The 17,839-nt window shown below is 42.2% G+C and overlaps 1 protein-coding gene across 10 annotated transcripts in view; it reads right to left on the bottom strand.

Moving 5' to 3' along the window:
* TIAM1 (TIAM Rac1 associated GEF 1) overlaps positions 1 to 17,839 on the bottom strand; it is a 188,100-nt gene that overhangs the window by 117,259 nt on the left and 53,002 nt on the right. The window contains exon 1 of one of the 10 annotated variants that reach the window (XM_083611254.1): positions 2,683 to 2,888. The exons of the other annotated variants lie outside the window; for them this stretch is intronic. The gene's annotated coding sequence lies outside the window, so the exon portion shown is untranslated. Of the gene's footprint in view, positions 1 to 2,682; positions 2,889 to 17,839 lie in introns of those variants that run through there. 10 annotated transcript variants of the gene reach the window in all.

Below are 17,839 nucleotides of genomic sequence, written 5' to 3'. Positions count from 1 at the left end.
ACAAGTGCAATAACAGTCAGTTATTTACAGGCACTAGTCATACTGATGGCTGTAAAATGCAAATTGTTATAACGCACTCCTGTGTTCTGGGCCACTAGGGCACTTTAAATATTTACAAGTTCACAAGACGGAAAAGAATATCATTCATTATCCAGAAACACAAGCATTGCCGACACTGCAGTTCCATGGAGAAGTCCTATCTATTCCAAATCAAAAGCAAAGTCTAGCAGCTGAGCAAGTGTGTAGGCACTCACTCCTAAGAGGAGAAATATTCCCACCAACTGCAACTGGTAGAGAACAAATTACAGCAGGTCCATTTAAAATTGGCTTTGAATTGGAAAAGGGAAAAACGCCTTTTTGCTGTCAGCATGCTCTTCATTTGCATTTTGTCACAACAAACAGCAATATCATATCCAACTGGCCTTACCATTTTGTAAAGTCATTATTAGAGTCTTGTGCTACCCAAGATTCCTATATAAACTGATGTGATCTTCCTCCGGAGAGCGCTTCAAAAAACAACAACACACAGCTAACAAAGGGAGTCATGTCAATTTGACCTTTGGCTCATTTTTAATTAACGGATGAAGGAAAACACAGAGAATCTGACCTTTCAACATTAAGGGGTAAAAGGCATACCAAAAATAAATGCCAACAGGTGCAAAGAGAATGACTGCAAAGCTACAGGTAGAGTAGTATATCTTGCATGTATTTTATGCTGACACAGAGCTTGATCCTATTTAAAGTTAAAGGGTAAAGGGTCCCCAACTGTTAGGTCCAGTCACAGACGACTCTGGGGTTGCGGCACTCATCTCGCTTTATTGGCTGAGGGAGTTGGCATACAGCTTCCGGGTCATGTGGCCAGCATGACTAAGTCGCTTCTGGCGAACCAGAGCAGTGCACGGAAACACCATTTACCTTCTTGCCAGAGAGGTACCTATTTATCTACTTGCACTTTGATGTGCTTTCAAACTGCTAGGTTGGCAGGAGCTGGGACCGAGCAACAGGAGCTCACCCCGTTGCGGGGATTCGAACCGCCGACCTTCCAATCGGCAAGCCCTAGGCTCTGTGGTTTAGATTACAGCACCACCGGCGTCCTATTTAGGCCCATGCAAAAGCCAAATGTTCTGGTGGAGACAAATAGCTCTTTCCTTGGCCATGCATTTCAGAAAGGTAATTAGCTTACCTTTCCTCTCTGGTGAGAATCAGCTGTAAGCCCAGCAGACATGCCTACAGTTCAAGTCTGACAAAGGGAGGTGATTCATAGAGATGACATACTATAGTCTGAGCATGTTCTAAAATAACGAGTGACACATACCAGTTGGGGTAGGTTCACAGTAGAGAGTTTGACTGACAACACCCTTGCCGATAGCCCTTGAAGGCAAAACAATGACTTGTTGGCTCATGCCCGCAGTATTTTGAGAACAGGCCTTTCCAGACTCTCGCTCATCCTATTAAACGGCCAGCGAAGTTGAGATAGTCTGGTAGATGCCTTCGCATGTATTGAGGGACCAAACCCCTTTGCCTTTCTTGCCACATTAATCCTAGCTAAAATCCAGTGTTTTTACTACTTGGGCTATACAGTTTTGCACGCAACTTGTAAACTTTCCATATGAACACCAAAATGGCACTCCATCAGCCCATGTCCAAGAGCATTCCGGGTCCAGACTTTATAGTAGATCCTGAGCATGTTGCCAAAAATACACAATCTCAGAGTAGCAAAGTATTCAACAGGTTGCCTCTCATCTCAAGTAGTGCAATATAGGTTGGAACAAGTTTTACTTTTAGTGAGAGACAGAGAGCAATTCTCTCACCTCAGTGACCTGCTGGCGTTTCCAACTGCATCTCTTTTCCTTCTCCCTACAACTGTCTGAAGAGCAAAGCTATCAGCAAGTAGAGAAAGAAAAGGAACAGCAGAAAAATAACTAGGGGGAAGGGATTGACAGCAGAACTAAAGGCACTGCTCTGATCTGCTGGCTGCTATCTGCTGTCCCCAAGTATACAGTGTACTATGTCTTTTCTAGAGTTGCCATATTTCAAAAAGTAAAAACTAGGACACCCTGAAAGTTGTTGATCTTTTTAAAGGAAGACCCCAAAACTGACTTGCCTAAGAGTCTGGACAAAGCACCGCTTTTCAGAAATTCCCCCTGGATGTCAATTCCGCCTCTGAAATCCCACTAATGTCTGGGGAAATCTGGACGTATAGCAGCCCTGTCTTTTCCCATGCTGTATAAACACGTGCACACACCCGCTCTTGCTCATTACCCATAAAACCAACTTCATTCTGCAAATTTCTCGTGGACCGTCAGGCTTACCACATCTAAGTGCTTCAACTGTTCATGTATTAAAAAATTCTCCCCCCACCTGCACTGTCTATATTTTAATGCCCAGGAGTCCACCTGCCATGTACTTCAAAATAAACCTTTTCCACAGCAGGGGCTAAGGCTACGGCTTTTTCTGGACACCTCCTACGCCTGACAAAATGCATTCAAACTAATTAGGCTGATATAAGAGCAAGTTATAATTCAACTGTTGTTGTTTTGCCTCTCTCCCATTCCCTTTCCCCCTTTTTCGAAGCTGCTTTGGTACAGAGTCACAATCACCTACATTAAACACCTGAGTGATGAATAAAGTATTACAATTTTATGTCTTCCTATTAATATCAGCTCTGGCAGAGTTCCTTACCCTAATTATGCCACAAGACTAGATGAAGAGTATCCTTCCAGATTCCCAGACAAACTGGAGACAACATGCTCTTCAAAATGCAATCCCGTATCCAAGCTTTGGGATCTACCTCTGTGAAGTGTTTGATCAACATTACCCTGTCTGTGTCCACACCACGCTGAAGAAATCTCTACCTGACACACAGGGTGGGGAAAACAGGGTTATGCAGCCTACTCAGTGTAGGTGCATGTTTAAACAGAACACTGGGAACAGACACAACTGAACCCTAATAAATGTCAACAGATTGTCACACCCTGAAACACCTGCTAATTAGCATCCACTGTCATGTGTTAACCCATTGCTTAAACGCTATCATTTGGAGCAAAAGTAGGTTTGGGAGTAACTTTCAGAGCATTTGAAATGCAGGCCATCCTCTGATTTGGGTAGCAATGAAATGTGAAATTTTAAAACAAGGAGCTGACTTTACTGCAGATCATTAAAAAAAGCTTTTGAAGGGAAAGAAAACCGGGGAAACTGTAGCAGACCACTTGAAGCATTCATAGCTCTTCCCACCCCCCGCCCAAAATAAAAATAAAAATTCTGGGAAGTATAGTTTGTTAAGAGTGCTGAGAGGAAACCCCTATTCCTCTCACAGAGCTACAATTCCCAGAATTCCCTAGGAAGAGGGATTGATTCCAAACTACTCTTAAAATTCTTGCTATGAGGGATAAAGGGCTTTCCTAAGAACTCTCAGCATCCCTAACCAACTACAGGTGTCGGGATGGGAAAGCTCTTTTAGACTGGGAGTGTGCTTCCATTCTCCAGCCCTGGTCTCCACTGACTGTCATCCCTGACCATTAGGCATAATGGTTGCAACTGATGGGAATTAGGAGCCCAACAACATCTGAAAGGCCACAGGTTCTCTAACTCTGACGTAGAACAGATCCTGTAGTACTATACTTATATTGGGCAGGGCCAGTTCATGGGAACATCAGTATAGTATAAGTGTGGATTACCTAATTAAGTGTGTATGAATCTGTGCTTATATGTTCAGGTTACCCAGAAAATATTTTCTCTGAAATGCCAGATTTCCAGCCTTTTCATTCATGCATCTTAGCCAGTAATAAAAGATGCTGCAGTCTACCATTTCCTGCAAAAATGAAAATAGTTAAGAAAACCTTTTTACAAGGTTTTATAGGAGCCCTAATGACTATAATCCTGTCTTCTCTTCTTTACATTTTATTGGGAAAATATTTCAGGTACTGAAAGGAAGATTTGTGACGCCACAAAGTTCTTTATACTATTCAAAAAGAAATCAGAACTAGTCAAATCCTGATTCCCACCCCCTACCCCAAGGCATTAAAAGTACACCACTTCCCTGTAATGACAGAGAAGTTGTGGTCTGAACAATATGTTTAGAAGGCCAATTAACAGATCCGTTTTGGGAAGCGGTAGGTGCCTCTGTTTTTTTCCTTTTGGGTGTTTGTTCTCTGTACCTTAATTTTCCTCCTTGCAGCAAACTGCAAACCATATTACAGTGGTATCTCGAGTTAAGAACTTAATTTGTTCTGGAGGTCTGTTCTTAACCTGAAACTGTTCTTAACCTGAGGTACCACTTTAGCTAATGGGGCCTCCCGCTGCCACTGCACTGCCGCCACACGATTTCTGTTCTCATCCTGAAGCAAAGTTCTTAACCCAAGGTACTATTTCTGGGTTAGCGGAGTCTGTAACCTGAAGCGTCTGTAACCTGAGGTACCACTGTACTGGGGAATCAAAGGGCTGTGGCTCAGCACACTAGGGCTGGGCGATGTCAGCTTTTCAACATCACAGCATATCACCAGCCAAACATCACGGTCTGGCGATATACCCCAATGTTGAAAAAACAATCTACAGTGGTACCTTGGGTTACATACGCTTCAGGTTACATACGCTACAGGTTACAGACTCTGCTAACCCAGAAATAGTACCTCTGGTTAAGAACTTTGCTTCAGGATGAGAACAGAAATTGTGCAGCAGCAGTGGACAGCCCCATTAGCTAAAGTGGTGCTTCAGGTTAAGAACAGTTTCAGGTTAAGAATGGACCTCCGGAACGAATTAAGTACTTAACCCGAGGTACCACTGTACATTGGTCTCAGCCTGTGAGCCGCCGTGTGAAATTGCCACAGCTCTCACTGAAGAAGCTGAGGCGGTTTCACCCCAGTGCCTAGTAAGCACAGCTGGGGTGCCAGGCTGGGGGATCCTTTAACTGCTCAGCTGAGGGGAATGGCAACCGCACACTCCTCAGCCAAGCAGTTTAAAGATGCAGAGGGAGGAACAAGATGTATCGGCGCCTTGCCGATACAGCCTTTTTCTCCCTCTACGCAGTATGATATATCACTGGCGAAACCGCCACCGCTCCTCAGTCCGTCTGCTAGCAATGCTCACAGGAGGAAGTCACTAGAAGAGGGACTCAGGAGTGGTGGCAGTTCCACCAGCGATATACCGCTGAGTGAAGCTGACATCGCGATCTGCTCCTCATACTGGTCCTGGGTGATATATTGATATGTCGTCCAGGCCTAGAGCAGACAGTCCCAGATTTAATCCCCAGCATCTGCAAGTGAGGCTGAGAAAGACCCTGATCTGCAAATACTGAGGGAAGAGGAAAAAATACGAAAAAGGCTCATTCACACATTTTTTCCAGAGTTTGCAAGAGGACACACACACTCCATTCCAGCTTGCAGCAAAAGCTTTTCTCCAAACCAGGCTGGCAAGCCATCCTGCAGACCTCTTTTGAAAAAAACTAAATCACTCATCTGCGGGTTTTACAAAAAACAAAAACCCTGCTGTGTGCATTCAGTTCTTTGGCAACATGTAAATGGGCTTTCTGGATCCTGGCAAAAGCCACAACAGAGGCACATCTGCCTCTGCCTTTCAATCATTAAGGCGAGCACAAATTTGTTATGTATTACTCCAACCATTGCTATGAAAATGATTTTATTTTTTTTAAAGGGGATCAACAAAATTGTTTTACATAGTGTTGTCTTCAGAGACAGAAATATTTTGCATTTCGGTAGCACCTCAGAAGGTATCATTGTTATGTGGTTGGAGAAATACAGATCAATTCCAAAATTTGCTTAGCAAATAAGTGCTAAAAACAGGACAGACTGTAGCCAGAAATACATTACAGGCTTGCAATGCAAAGAGCTTGTGTCAGTGTTTCAGACAGATATGGCAGTTCTAATGGTAAGGGCTAGGGTATGGGTTATTTGTGCAAGGAGAGAAAGTCACTACTAAAAGGTAGAATTCAAAATTTCATTCCAGACAACAAACTATGGGTTGCAACTCCGCTGCAAACCAGGATCACATCCCAGTATACCGTTTTGGGGTTGCAGAGCAAGCACAAACCAAAGCTTATTATTTTGGATAAAACATCCCAATTATAGTTCTGTTAGGCATACAAGATAACCAACCCTGCCTCGTCATGTGAAGGTGGGGAGTGGAGAGGATGGGGCAGTGCAGTACACTTTAGCCTTGAAGAGAGCTTATGGCTTTTCTCAAATGAGGAAGAGGAACTAAGACATACAGAAGGGGAGGTGGTTGAACATAAGCCCAAAGCTGAGGTATGATACTAACTATGGGGCTTAGACACCAGACCACTTCATGTTTTTTTACAGTTTTCACATGAAAGCTAAAAAGAAACCAAAGTGTGCTCCTATATGGCTGTACTCTAGGAGAAGGCTGCAGGTTTTGTAAAAAAAAACTTCTCATCCATGGGTACACCACCCCAGTTATGTGAAGAACCTGCACACCAGCGCTGCTGATAAGCTGATGGGTGTTTGCAGTACTTTTCTTCTAGAAAAAAGGGCGCTGGTGCTGTGTACCTTTGAGTAATCCCAGAAAAAAAGCACTGGGTGTTTGGGGAATGTGCCTGTGGTAGTTGTTCTCTACACAATCAGGTCAGTGCAAGCAGCGCTGCTTACAAATGTTATAGTCCCTGCCTAAAGTGCTACCAGACAGAAGTGATTTTCAGGATCATCTCCATAAGGTCTATGAAATAATAATAATAATAATAATAATAATAATAATAATAATAATAATAATAATAATAATTTATACCCCGCCCATCTGGCTGGGTTTTCCCAGCTGCTCTCATTTAGCCTTCAGAGAAAGAACATTCAACAGCTATTGGAGGATGTGATTAGAAAGATTTTTATTCTAATGTCTACCAGTTACATGGAACGTATCTGTCGGTTAAAAATGGCAAAAACAGATTCTGGCTTGCTATCTAGGAAAAGATCATGAATAAACTTCCCAGTAAACACACCTGATTAAAAATAAATCATTTGGTTCATCGTGCCTACTTTGAAATTTGTCTGAGTGTGCATGTGTATGTATAGTGTGTGTGTGTGTGTGTGTGTGTGTGTGTGTGTGTGGAGAGAAAGAGAAATAGAGAAAGAAACACACACAGACAGACACACGCATATAGGCTAAATAGTATGCCAAATATTGCAAGCTTTTCATTATTAAATCAGAGCACTGAGTTCAGAACAATTAGTTATCTTGCACGTGGGTTTGCATTTGGAAGTCTTTAGAGGCCGCCTGCTGCCAGGCTCTTCTGGAAATCCAGCTGGCAGTCATAAAGCTATTACTTCATTTGGTTGCATTTTATACTTGTATCTGCCTTCTGGGTACAGAAGGCACCGGGCGAGGGCAGTGGGGGGGGGATAAATATGTGCAGACCAGAGTTTGATTCCATATAGTACTGTTTCGTTTTAGTCAAGTTGCTCCTAAATTTATATTCATCCACAAGAGATTGCGGGTGGTATCTGATCGTGATTGCCTGCTGACACAAAGAAAATCAGTCAGCAAAACGGGGTGGGGGAAATTTCTGGCGATTCCCTCACTCCACACACACAGTGGCTCACACCCTCTCTAAATCTGCTCCAGAGAGGTGGAGACCCCACAGGAGAGATTTAGGGAGATTTACGGAGAGGGTTCAGGGTGCTGCAGGAGAGAAGATTGCCAAAAAATCTCTCTCTCCCCATTCAACTGATGCATCATTCTCTTTGTCCATGTCCTTCTTCTTGACATTCTTCTTCCAACAGGCTTTTGGGAACTGACTCTTTTTAAGGAAAGGCCTGGAACTATGGTGTTTTTATTGTAAAGATCTGTATATAATAGATCATATATATTAATGTTTACTTGTTTTTTTAATTATTGCTTTTTCTATGTTTTAGCTGTAAGCCACCTTGAATCCCTGACAGAGCAAAAGACAAAAAGCAAACAAACAAATTGTCAGATAGTGTAATGTTAGACATCACTCACTGTTTTTAGATAGACACTTAGTGATCATCATTCATAACAGTGTAACTGGTGTAAAACACCTTCGGCAGCAAAGCAAACCCCTATGTTACTATAATTCAAATTTGTAAATACATTTATCTTGCAAAACTGTTTCAACTATTTAATATTTCGCAACTCATAATCCAAGAACAGAAACATCTGTTCTGTAGCTCTTGTTTTCATCCAACGAAAGCTCCTTTATAAAATTCAGTAAAAGCATCCCACCCCACTTACAATCGGGAAAGAAAATCGAAGTGGTCTCAGTATACTTCCAGCAAAGGCCATGCTAGTTTCCTCAGAGAACAGAAAGACTTCCACACTGATATTATAAGCAGGCAATCCCAACACCAGTGCAGTGTAACCAGTGCAGAATAGACAGAGGGCCTTTCCAAATACTCTTGACAGCCCATTCTATCTCAGCAGTTGATTTAAGTGGAAGGCAAAAGAGACTGAGAGAGATAATGCCACAGCATACAAATGAAAATCTGAAAGGGTCTCTCTTCCTTGTGTTTTAAAATAAGAGATCTGGCTCTGTGGAGGTGACTCATGAGTAGAATGCCTTATGTGCTGAAGGCTTGCAAAACTAAGGCCTGAACATGTAAATTAAATTGTCAACCTGTGTTGGCTTTATTACAGGCAACATAAATGACTGTTATTGCTTTTATTCTGTCTGCAATTTGTGTACAGCAATCAGCATTTTAAAGCTATAAATATACAAGCCTTTTGCTTTGCTATTCCATACAAGATTTAGTGTGCGGTGGAGCTTGGAGAGAGGCAAGTAACTAACTGGGTGGCTGGAATGGGTAATCTCATTTCCTCTATTAGCACAAGGAAAGAGATGCTGTGGGGAGAATGGCATCCAGTCAAGGTCTTTTACACACAGACCAGTTATGATGGAGTAACTACAAATCGTGCGTTGCATCCCTAGAGCTACTGCCTATGTAAAACGCTTCTTGAACTAAAAAATAAAATAAAAAATCAATTAGATTTCATAAGCAGTACAGCATTACTGAGAGTTAGCTCTGGTTTGACAATTTAGGAAGGTCATTTTTGCCAATGCGATCTGACTCCTGGCTCGAAGGCTGGCTTTACTTTCCCTTCCACTGATCAAGGCAGCTTTGTATTTAAATTAAACACTTTCTGGGTATCATAGAATCATATAGAATCATAGACCACAAGGGCTATCGAGTCCAACCCCCTGCCAAGCAGGAAACACCATCAGAGCACTCCTGACATATGGTTGTCAAGCCTCTGCTTAAAGACCTCCAAAGAAGGAGACTCCACCACACTCCTTGGCAGCAAATTCCACTGTCGAACAGCTCTTACTGTCAGGAAGTTCTTCCTAATGTTTAGGTGGAATCTTCTTTCTTGTAGTTTGGATCCATTGCTCCGTGTCCGCTTCTCTGGAGCAGCAGAAAACAACCTTTCTCCCTCCTCTATGTGACATCCTTTTATATATTTGAACATGGCTATCATATCACCCCTTAACCTCCTCTTCTCCAGGCTAAACATGCCCAGCTCCCTTAGCCGTTCCTCATAAGGCATCGTTTCCAGGCCTTTGACCATTTTGGTTGCCCTCCTCTGGACACGTTCCAGTTTGTCAGTGTCCTTCTTGAACTGTGGTGCCCAGAACTGGACACAGAGAAAAACAAGGAATTACATACAGGGAATTGAGTGGGCTAGTGAAGGAGGGACTGTGCACGCCCTCCCTCCTCCCGCCCACTCACAAGGCAAAATGTATCAGCTGGTTCAGGAATGGTTCCAATATGTGCCTAAGACCAGGCCCCTCAAAGCTAAAGCGGTAGCTCAAACATTCAAAGACAATCTTCCCTCAAGAAATAGTTTTTGCTTGGAACATGACAGGCAGAAAAGGTTTGTGGTACAGTGGTACCTCGGGTTAAGAACTTAATTCGTTCCGAAGGTCCGTTCTTAACCTGAAACTGTTCTTAACCTGAAGCACCACTTTAGCTAATGGGGCCTCCTGCTGCTGCCGCGCCGCCGCTGCACAATTTCTGTTCTCATCCTGAAGCAAAGTTCTTAACCTGAGGTACTATTTCTGGGTTAGCAGAGTCTGTAACCTGAAGCGTATGTAACCTGAAGCGTATGTAACCCAAGGTACCACTGTACTTGCTGTTGTTCTTACACAGCTGCTATTTTTCTTTCCTAAACCAAGACTGACCAAGACCACAACATATATGTAGGTTTGCGAGTGATATATACCATTTGCTTTGAAGTTAATCACATCCATTTTGTATTGGCTAAATTCCCTGATATCTGCAAATGTCCACGTACTTTTAAACTCTATCCCTGTAGTATGGGGATTAACAACTGGGCAACCAAAGTGGATTTTATTGTGGCAGCCAAGAGACTTGTGTTTCGAAGTTGGAAGGGTAAATACCCACTGTCTATATTAAACGATGGTCTGAGGAACTGGCTCATTCAAACACATTTCTCATAGGCATCGATTCTGTGTGGATACCTATTCTGACAAATGGAGGGCTTGTATTAATTTGCATGTTTCATTTAAGATCCATGTACTGTATTTGCCACTGAATTTGCAATGTGAACTGAAGATGATTTACTCATTACTATTTGTATATAATAATAACAGTTACTATTAATATTCCTTTTCTTCCTTAATTATATTCCCCCTCCCTTTCCCATGTTAAATTTGCAAATAAAAATAATTCTAAAAAATACTGGCAATGGGAGGGAGGGAGGGGTGAAGCCAGATAATCCTCCCACAGCTCAAAGCATCCTGAAGGAAATGCAAGCACTTGCTGGGAGTCAGTCTCTTCCACAATACCTACAGTCCATTTAATGTGCATATGTTGACTGTCAAACAGCTTAACTAAATAGCCTTGGCCCTAGAAGTCCAATAACCGTTTCCAAAAATGAAAAAGGAATGCTAAGTTCTGGCAAAGAACTGGCAGGCACTTTGACCCTAAAACAGATTCATTTGGCAGTCAGCAAAGCTGTTTTCTAAGGAACTAACTTCAATATGAGTGTGTTCAAGGCAGAGCTGCCAGACTCAACACATGGGAAGTTATAATGATACAATTTGAGTGTGTTCTTTGAATTGTTCCAAGTACACACTTAAAATTATTTTTTAAGGCTTTTAAAATTGCATTTATACTATAATAGTTATTTTTAAGTAACATCACCATTATATTTAATAAGGGCAGTATTAAATCCTGTATTTCTGAATGGGAATGTAACTTAAGACAACGGAACATTGGTTTGCTTAGTATTAAGTATTTTTGAATTTTGTTTGGGGGCATAAATATTGTTTAAAGGTAAGTCACTGAGAAAGAGCATATTCCCAGTGTTTGTGTGGTGGATTTTATTTATTTATAAAACTTTGGTACAGCTCAACACAAAAAAACATTCTGAGTGGTTTGCATAGAAACAGTAAAGAACAAAAATAACATTTCCTAGAAACTACCGGTAAATAGAAACGAGATAGGCACAAAGAACAACTGTATATCACAACTTAACAGTGTACAAAAAAATAAAAAAGCTTTAGAGCCAGAGTCTAGTAAAGGTTAGATAGATAAAAGTTTCTAAGCGACATTAAAATGTCATTACTGTCTCTGCCTTATGAGTTACCTATGTGTTACCACCCACCTTCTGAATCATTAACACCAAGAAGGGCCACTTCTGCATTGTCACATAGTGAGAATCCACTGGTTTTCAGAAAACCAGCAATTTCTTTTTGGAAGATCATGAAGATTGGCTTGATCTGTACCAGAGGATACTGTCTACTAGGTATCCTTGTTCCAAGCTGTTTGGTGTTTTAAGAACCTATGACCTCAGCTCACCTTTGGTACTGAAAACAAATTCGTATGTTAAGAATGTGGTCCAGAGGGACCACTAATACATCTTTTGCAGCTGGCTCTGGTTGGTAGATCTTGCAAATGAAGTAAAGCCAAGCAGATTTGATTAGCCGAATGTCTGTCCACTCTTGTTCTCAAATAGGCTCACTTTTCTCTTTACACCACCTCTTTGCAAACTCCCCTTTTCTCCATTGTACAAGTGTTGACTTTGAATTGCCATGGGTGTACCCCATCACAGTTGTCCTCTCCCCGTCCCCCACCATCATGGATTTCTCTGCAGGTGGGAAACAGACCGCAAACAGCTAGTATCTGGAATTCCCAATGGGGCCACAAATTGTTAGGGAAGGGATTGCAGCCGGCCCACAATCCTTGTACAGGCCTGCTGTCTGACAATGTAAAAATAGCTAGAGTTTTAAATCAAAAGCACTACATACACTGAAAGGAAAAGAAACCCAATGCTACAAGTTTAGGTATGCAAAGAATGCTGCCCTTGGTGACCTGAACAAATTGCTTCTAGACCATGAGCCAATTCAGTCCTACCCTCCCAGCACACCAGCAGGGAAGTAATTATCATCAACTTAAGTGAGCAAGTTCTTGACTTGAGAGCAGCCAATTTAATACTGAATTCAAGATGCAGGAGGGAAGCCTGACAAGAAACTGACTACCAGTGTTAACTGCATGTGCAATGGAGAACAGAGCTCAGGATGGTTCAAAGACAGCACAGAGCGTGATGTAATTTCCTAAAGAGCACATCTATAATTCTACACAAAAGACTGCTGTAGACCAGCTGTGTTAACACCCTCTTGTGAGGCTAATGTTTAACCGTTGTGAGAGGAGTAATGGAAGTCTACAAGAGCCTTGCAGAGCTGTACTTTTTGGTAGCATTTCCACTTATTAAGGCATTAATATTCATATTCACCTTAATTCCCCAAGCTTCTTCCTTCTTCTATAATGCGTCAGTGGGCAAACTGTTTTTCTTCCTGTACCTCCCCCTAGAGTTCCAAACTGGTGCCAACACTGTTAATTTCTAAGCACTAACTAAACATGTTGTCTTAGACTGTAGTCGAGCAAATCCTGACCAAATTTTATGAAGTTTAAATTTACAGGTATTTTCTTGATTTTTAAAATAGGCTTTAGAGATACAATAATCTTATGTGTCTGAATAGCCTGGGAGATACGTGAAGAATTTGGTTTGGTAACAGAAGTCACAAAGGGGCTTCCCTAGATTTAAATTACACTTGACAGGTGAAATTCTGTGGTCACCTTAAAACCCTCCAGGGAAAGATTCCAAAACTCTCCTCAGTAGCTTTGTTTTCAACTCATCATGCTCTTAGGTCATATTTCCCAATAGCAAAATGGCTTTGCCAGCAACTTGAACTCCTTCTAAATCTTCTGTCAGGGTGGTGTGTGTGTGTCTTCTTCCTCTTTATTATGACACTCTTTCAGATGTTTTAAATCATCTGCCAGGACCACCATTTCATCTTTTTCCCCCTTTAACCATGAACAGCTCATTCAGAATTTCCTCTCACATATTCCAAAGCTTTGATTATCTTTGCATAACTCCTCTTCATATCCTCCAGTTTGCTGGCTGGTAAATGCCATCAAGTGGTAAAATAGAACTAGGCCCTTGGCACTCTGCCCCAACATGGACTGATTAAAGCAGCAGCACCATCTTCTTTATCGTACAAGTTTATGTCAGAAGCAGCTTTTTAAGATATGAGCTGGCTCTGGCCTTTAAGATTATTACTATTTACTATATCCTGCCCTACCTCCCAAAGAAGCCTAGGATGGCAAAACCCACAAGCAACAAAACCATCAAAATATCTAAAAGCAATTCCAATAACAGACACAGATTGCGGGAAATATCTACTTGAAAGGCTTGTTAAAAGAGTAAGGTCATTAGTAGGCATCAAAAAGTCAACAGACATGGCACCTGTCTAATATTTAACAAGAGAAAATTTCAAAGGTAGGTGCCATGACACTAAAGGCTCAATTCCTATATTGTGCAGAATGGACTTCCTAATACAATGGTATCTTCAGGTGGCCGTCTCTTGCATTGCTCAGTGGCTGATTGGGTGGGTAATACAAGGGATGAGACTATCTTTTAGGTATACTGGTCCCAAGCTGTATAAGGTTTTGTATACTGGAACCAGCACCTCAAACTGGCAGCCAGGTCAATGAGTGAAATCAGAGCTGTGATTGATGGGTGCTAGAGAGAAATGTAGTGTCATACAAGCCTCAGGGAAGACCCAAAAATAACTTCAAAATGAGCCACAAAGTTCCTTCTTCAGACAATGAAGGAGGATCTTCCTGGTTCATTTTGAAGCTGCTTTTGGGCTTTCCTTGGTGCCTGTGTCACTCTAGTTTACTCACTGTAGAGTAAGACAATAGAGAAGGACTACAGGGTTCGTTCTTAACAGACAACCTGCTTAATTATGGAGCTGCTTTTTCATCTTCCGTGGAAGAGAATTGATTGCTGCCCGGAGGAAAAGAATGGAGAAATCCAAGGTTTTAGTGTAGCTGTGACTGGGTAATAGCATGTCCACCCAAAATCAAAAGGTAGCGGCAAAGACATGGGTGCATGCTCTTTCTAGCTCAGGTTCAATTTCATGTAAAAAAAGCTGTGTTTTTAATGGGTAATTAAAAAAGAAAAACCCTCATAATGCAAATGTAAATAAAAACCCATCATTAGTATGTGCATTTTGCTGCAGTTTGGGAGAGGTTATGGTTGAGAAATTATGAACTACATGAAAAATAGCCCATACTAATATCACTGGGGGTGAGGGCTGTGAGAAAGCTGTGTATGACAACCCTGCAGTATAGTCTAGTATTGTCACTTAGTCCTTTGGTGTGTTGGGCTTTTTTTAAAAAAAGGGAAATGCAATGCAAGGGTCTGTTTAGTTGACTGAAGCAGCAATATGGGGGAATGGGGGAGATTATTGATTTCTTTTCCATGTGCTTGGTGGAGAGTTGTAGTTCAACAACATCTGGAGGACCAAAGGTTCCCCCCACCTGAATCAGATAATACTGAGCTAGATACACCAGTTATATGTCCTGTTATAAAGCAGCTTCGTATGTAAAACCATCCTGCTATGCACACATGCACCCTTCTAATATGGGAGCTTCCCATTTGTGATGGGTTGGGACCATAGCTGTCAAGTGTCCCTTATTTGAAGGGACAGTCCCTTATCCCAGCGCCATGTCCCGCTGCTGTCCCTTATTGATGGATGTCTTTAAATTTCAAAGGAAGCAGCTCCTCTCCCTCCCTCCCTCCCTGCCGGCCAGGGAGGAGGGAGGCTCCAGATGTGTTGCTTGGCTGTGTTGCTCACCCAATAAGCTGCTGGCTGGGCTTTCTGCCTTTGGCTCAGAGGGGCTCAGAAGTTGAACATACCTGTGCTGAGTGCTCAGATCGGAATCGGATGGATACGTCATTGACGGCCCACTCACCCTTGCCGGCGAAAAGGTCTGTCTGGAGCGGGGGCACATGGTGGGGGAAAAGGAAAGGAGATCTCGTAGGAGGGGGGGCTTTTGAATTTGTTTTGGAGGCTCCTTCGATTGACTTATGGGGGAAAAGAAAGGAGCTGGTTGACTAAAATGGTGGGTGACTGGCGATCTTGTGGCGAGGGGGGGAGGCTGTGTGTGTGTGGCTAGTTAATGCAAGCTGAGGGGGTTTTTGAATGCTGCACGGCTGCTGCAAACTTTGCAGTGCAAAGCCAGGCCGGGGAGCCATCTTAAGTTGAGGCTGCATAGGCCTTGTGGTGCATGTGATTCAGATTCTATTCAGTTGAACCTCTGGTTACAAAGTTGGTTGGACAGTGTTCTCGAAGCTACCCAGCATGCGTTTGACCAGACTGCAGGAGGACAGGAAGACTGGAGTGCCTGGAACAGGTGAGGCTGCAAGTCCCTTATTTTGGCTGCTGGTCCCTTATTTTCAAATCTGTAAGTTGACAGCTATGGTTGGGACTGAACCATGAACGAAGTATTTTAGGAGTTTCCTATGCTATAATGTAGCACAGCCTCTAGAACTCCCCACACTATAGTGCAATCATATGCATGATTTCTCAGAAGTATATTAGCATAGGATCACAGCGCCTTTATCTTAAGTCTTCTTTACCAGCATCTTAAAATTTCTCCATAACTATTGATGCCTAGAATCTTTAAAGTGCCTGCAAAAAAATGAAATCCGTTGCTTTTCACATCTGAAACCACAAGCCAGGTGCCACCCTGGTGTGGGTGGCTGACATCACTTTGCAATGTACCTTTGATGGATGCAGAAACTTATGCCTAAAAAGGAACACCTGTGTTCTTAGCAACCAGGCAATCTGAATCATACTGCTATATTATACATTTGTAAGTTTACATCAACAGAATATTGGTGAGCAAATGTCTTCTTATGTCAAGGTCAGATTGCTAAACAAATTTTTACAGTTGTTAACAGTACTTATTTTACCTCCAGGAAGGGGGGAAATGATTCAAAGGGAACCAACTGGGAACCAATTCTCCCAAAGAGAGACCATAGGATACATTTATATAGCCATATTTATTCCAGCAGAACTGTATCAGTTTAACATACCTCTCAATCACGACACACTCTATAGCCATTTAAATATATGGGTAATGCTTCCCTGTCTTCCCACAATAGCCATAATCCATCATCTTTCACTCAAGGAAACATGAAATGTTTCGAGCCCTTACACAATTCTCCACATAGTATTTTCTTCCATTTATTCAATGGCAGGGGGAAAGCAGATCTTCCATTAATAATAAGGCAAAGAAGATTTCAGAGGACTGTACAGACTGTGATGTGCATGCTGATTTGCAGGATTCAGGGCAGTGCAATGCAGAAGTCAGAAGGCAAGGTTCTCAACTGCTGTGGCTGCCAAGAGCACAGCTCAAGTTCAGCTGTCACCTTAAAGAGTGTCCACCAATCTTTACATGATAGAAAGTAAAACTCCTTTAGCACAGATTCACAATAGGAGGAAAAGTCAGTCCATTTTAACATTGGGTGGCCGACCCAGAACTGTCATTATGCAGAGCAATGCCAACAACACACTGAACCCATCTGAGGGAGCTTTGAATAGAACAATCCTTCCTTGTGCCAGAACTGCTGTGACGATAGGCATTTTGCCAACACTAAATAAAGGACTGATGTATCTTAGTAATCACGCTGATGGACCTTCATCAGTAATACTCAACGGTGTGCCCCTGATAGGTTACCTGTGGCCCTCCCAACTGGCTGGCCAATGCTCAGGGATGAGTGGGGCTGTAATTCAGCAATGCTTGGAGAGTCACAGGTTCCCCACCCTGTTCTCTGCCCAACCATATATGGAGCAAGAGAGAACAGTGCTGGTCCCCATGGTGTGGCCCTAGGCAGCTGCCAGTTCACTTGTCTTCCAGCATGGGTCATGAAGCGCCCTGATCTAGATTACAGAATGATCTATTCCAGCCAAACATTAGTGTTATAAAAATTCTCCATTTATTACTGACCTTTCATTCTTGCATGTATGATGCACGTTTTCTGCTTCGGTGCAACACCATCTGCTACCCCAGCAGCTGCACTTACACCCAAACTTGTGCCCAAATGTACTCTTTTCTGTTGTCCTATTTAGATCGGCAATGAAGTTCTGTGTTCCAAAAACCTCACATTTAATGAATTGTTTGGTTAGTATCCCCAATCATCTCTATACTTTTTCTTCTAAAATTAACTGTTTCAGGTTTAGCCTGTCACAAACAGCCACTATTTTAGTAGATTAAAAATGAATATTTGGGACAAACCCAAAACCTAGTTTGACTCGTTCACTCTATGCAGAGCCAGCAAATAGTTTATATTTGTCCTTGGAAACAACTTTTTGTGCAAAATGTATCTCCTCTGAAGCAGAAAATTTAATTTTGTGAAGTATGGTACAAGAAACTACAATTATCACAGTCTTGCTTTTGTGCTTATCAACACAGACTGGCCTCTGCTTTTCCTGGACCCAAGGCCTGCTCCTGGGACAACAACTTTGCATTTTTAAAATTAA

The sequence above is a fragment of the Podarcis filfolensis genome, assembly GCF_964270895.1.
Source record: "Podarcis filfolensis genome assembly, chromosome: 4".
Taxonomy (NCBI): domain Eukaryota; kingdom Metazoa; phylum Chordata; class Lepidosauria; order Squamata; family Lacertidae; genus Podarcis; species Podarcis filfolensis.
The sequence above is the reverse complement of the archived record's forward strand: the minus strand, read 5'-3'. Positions and strand labels throughout refer to the sequence as shown.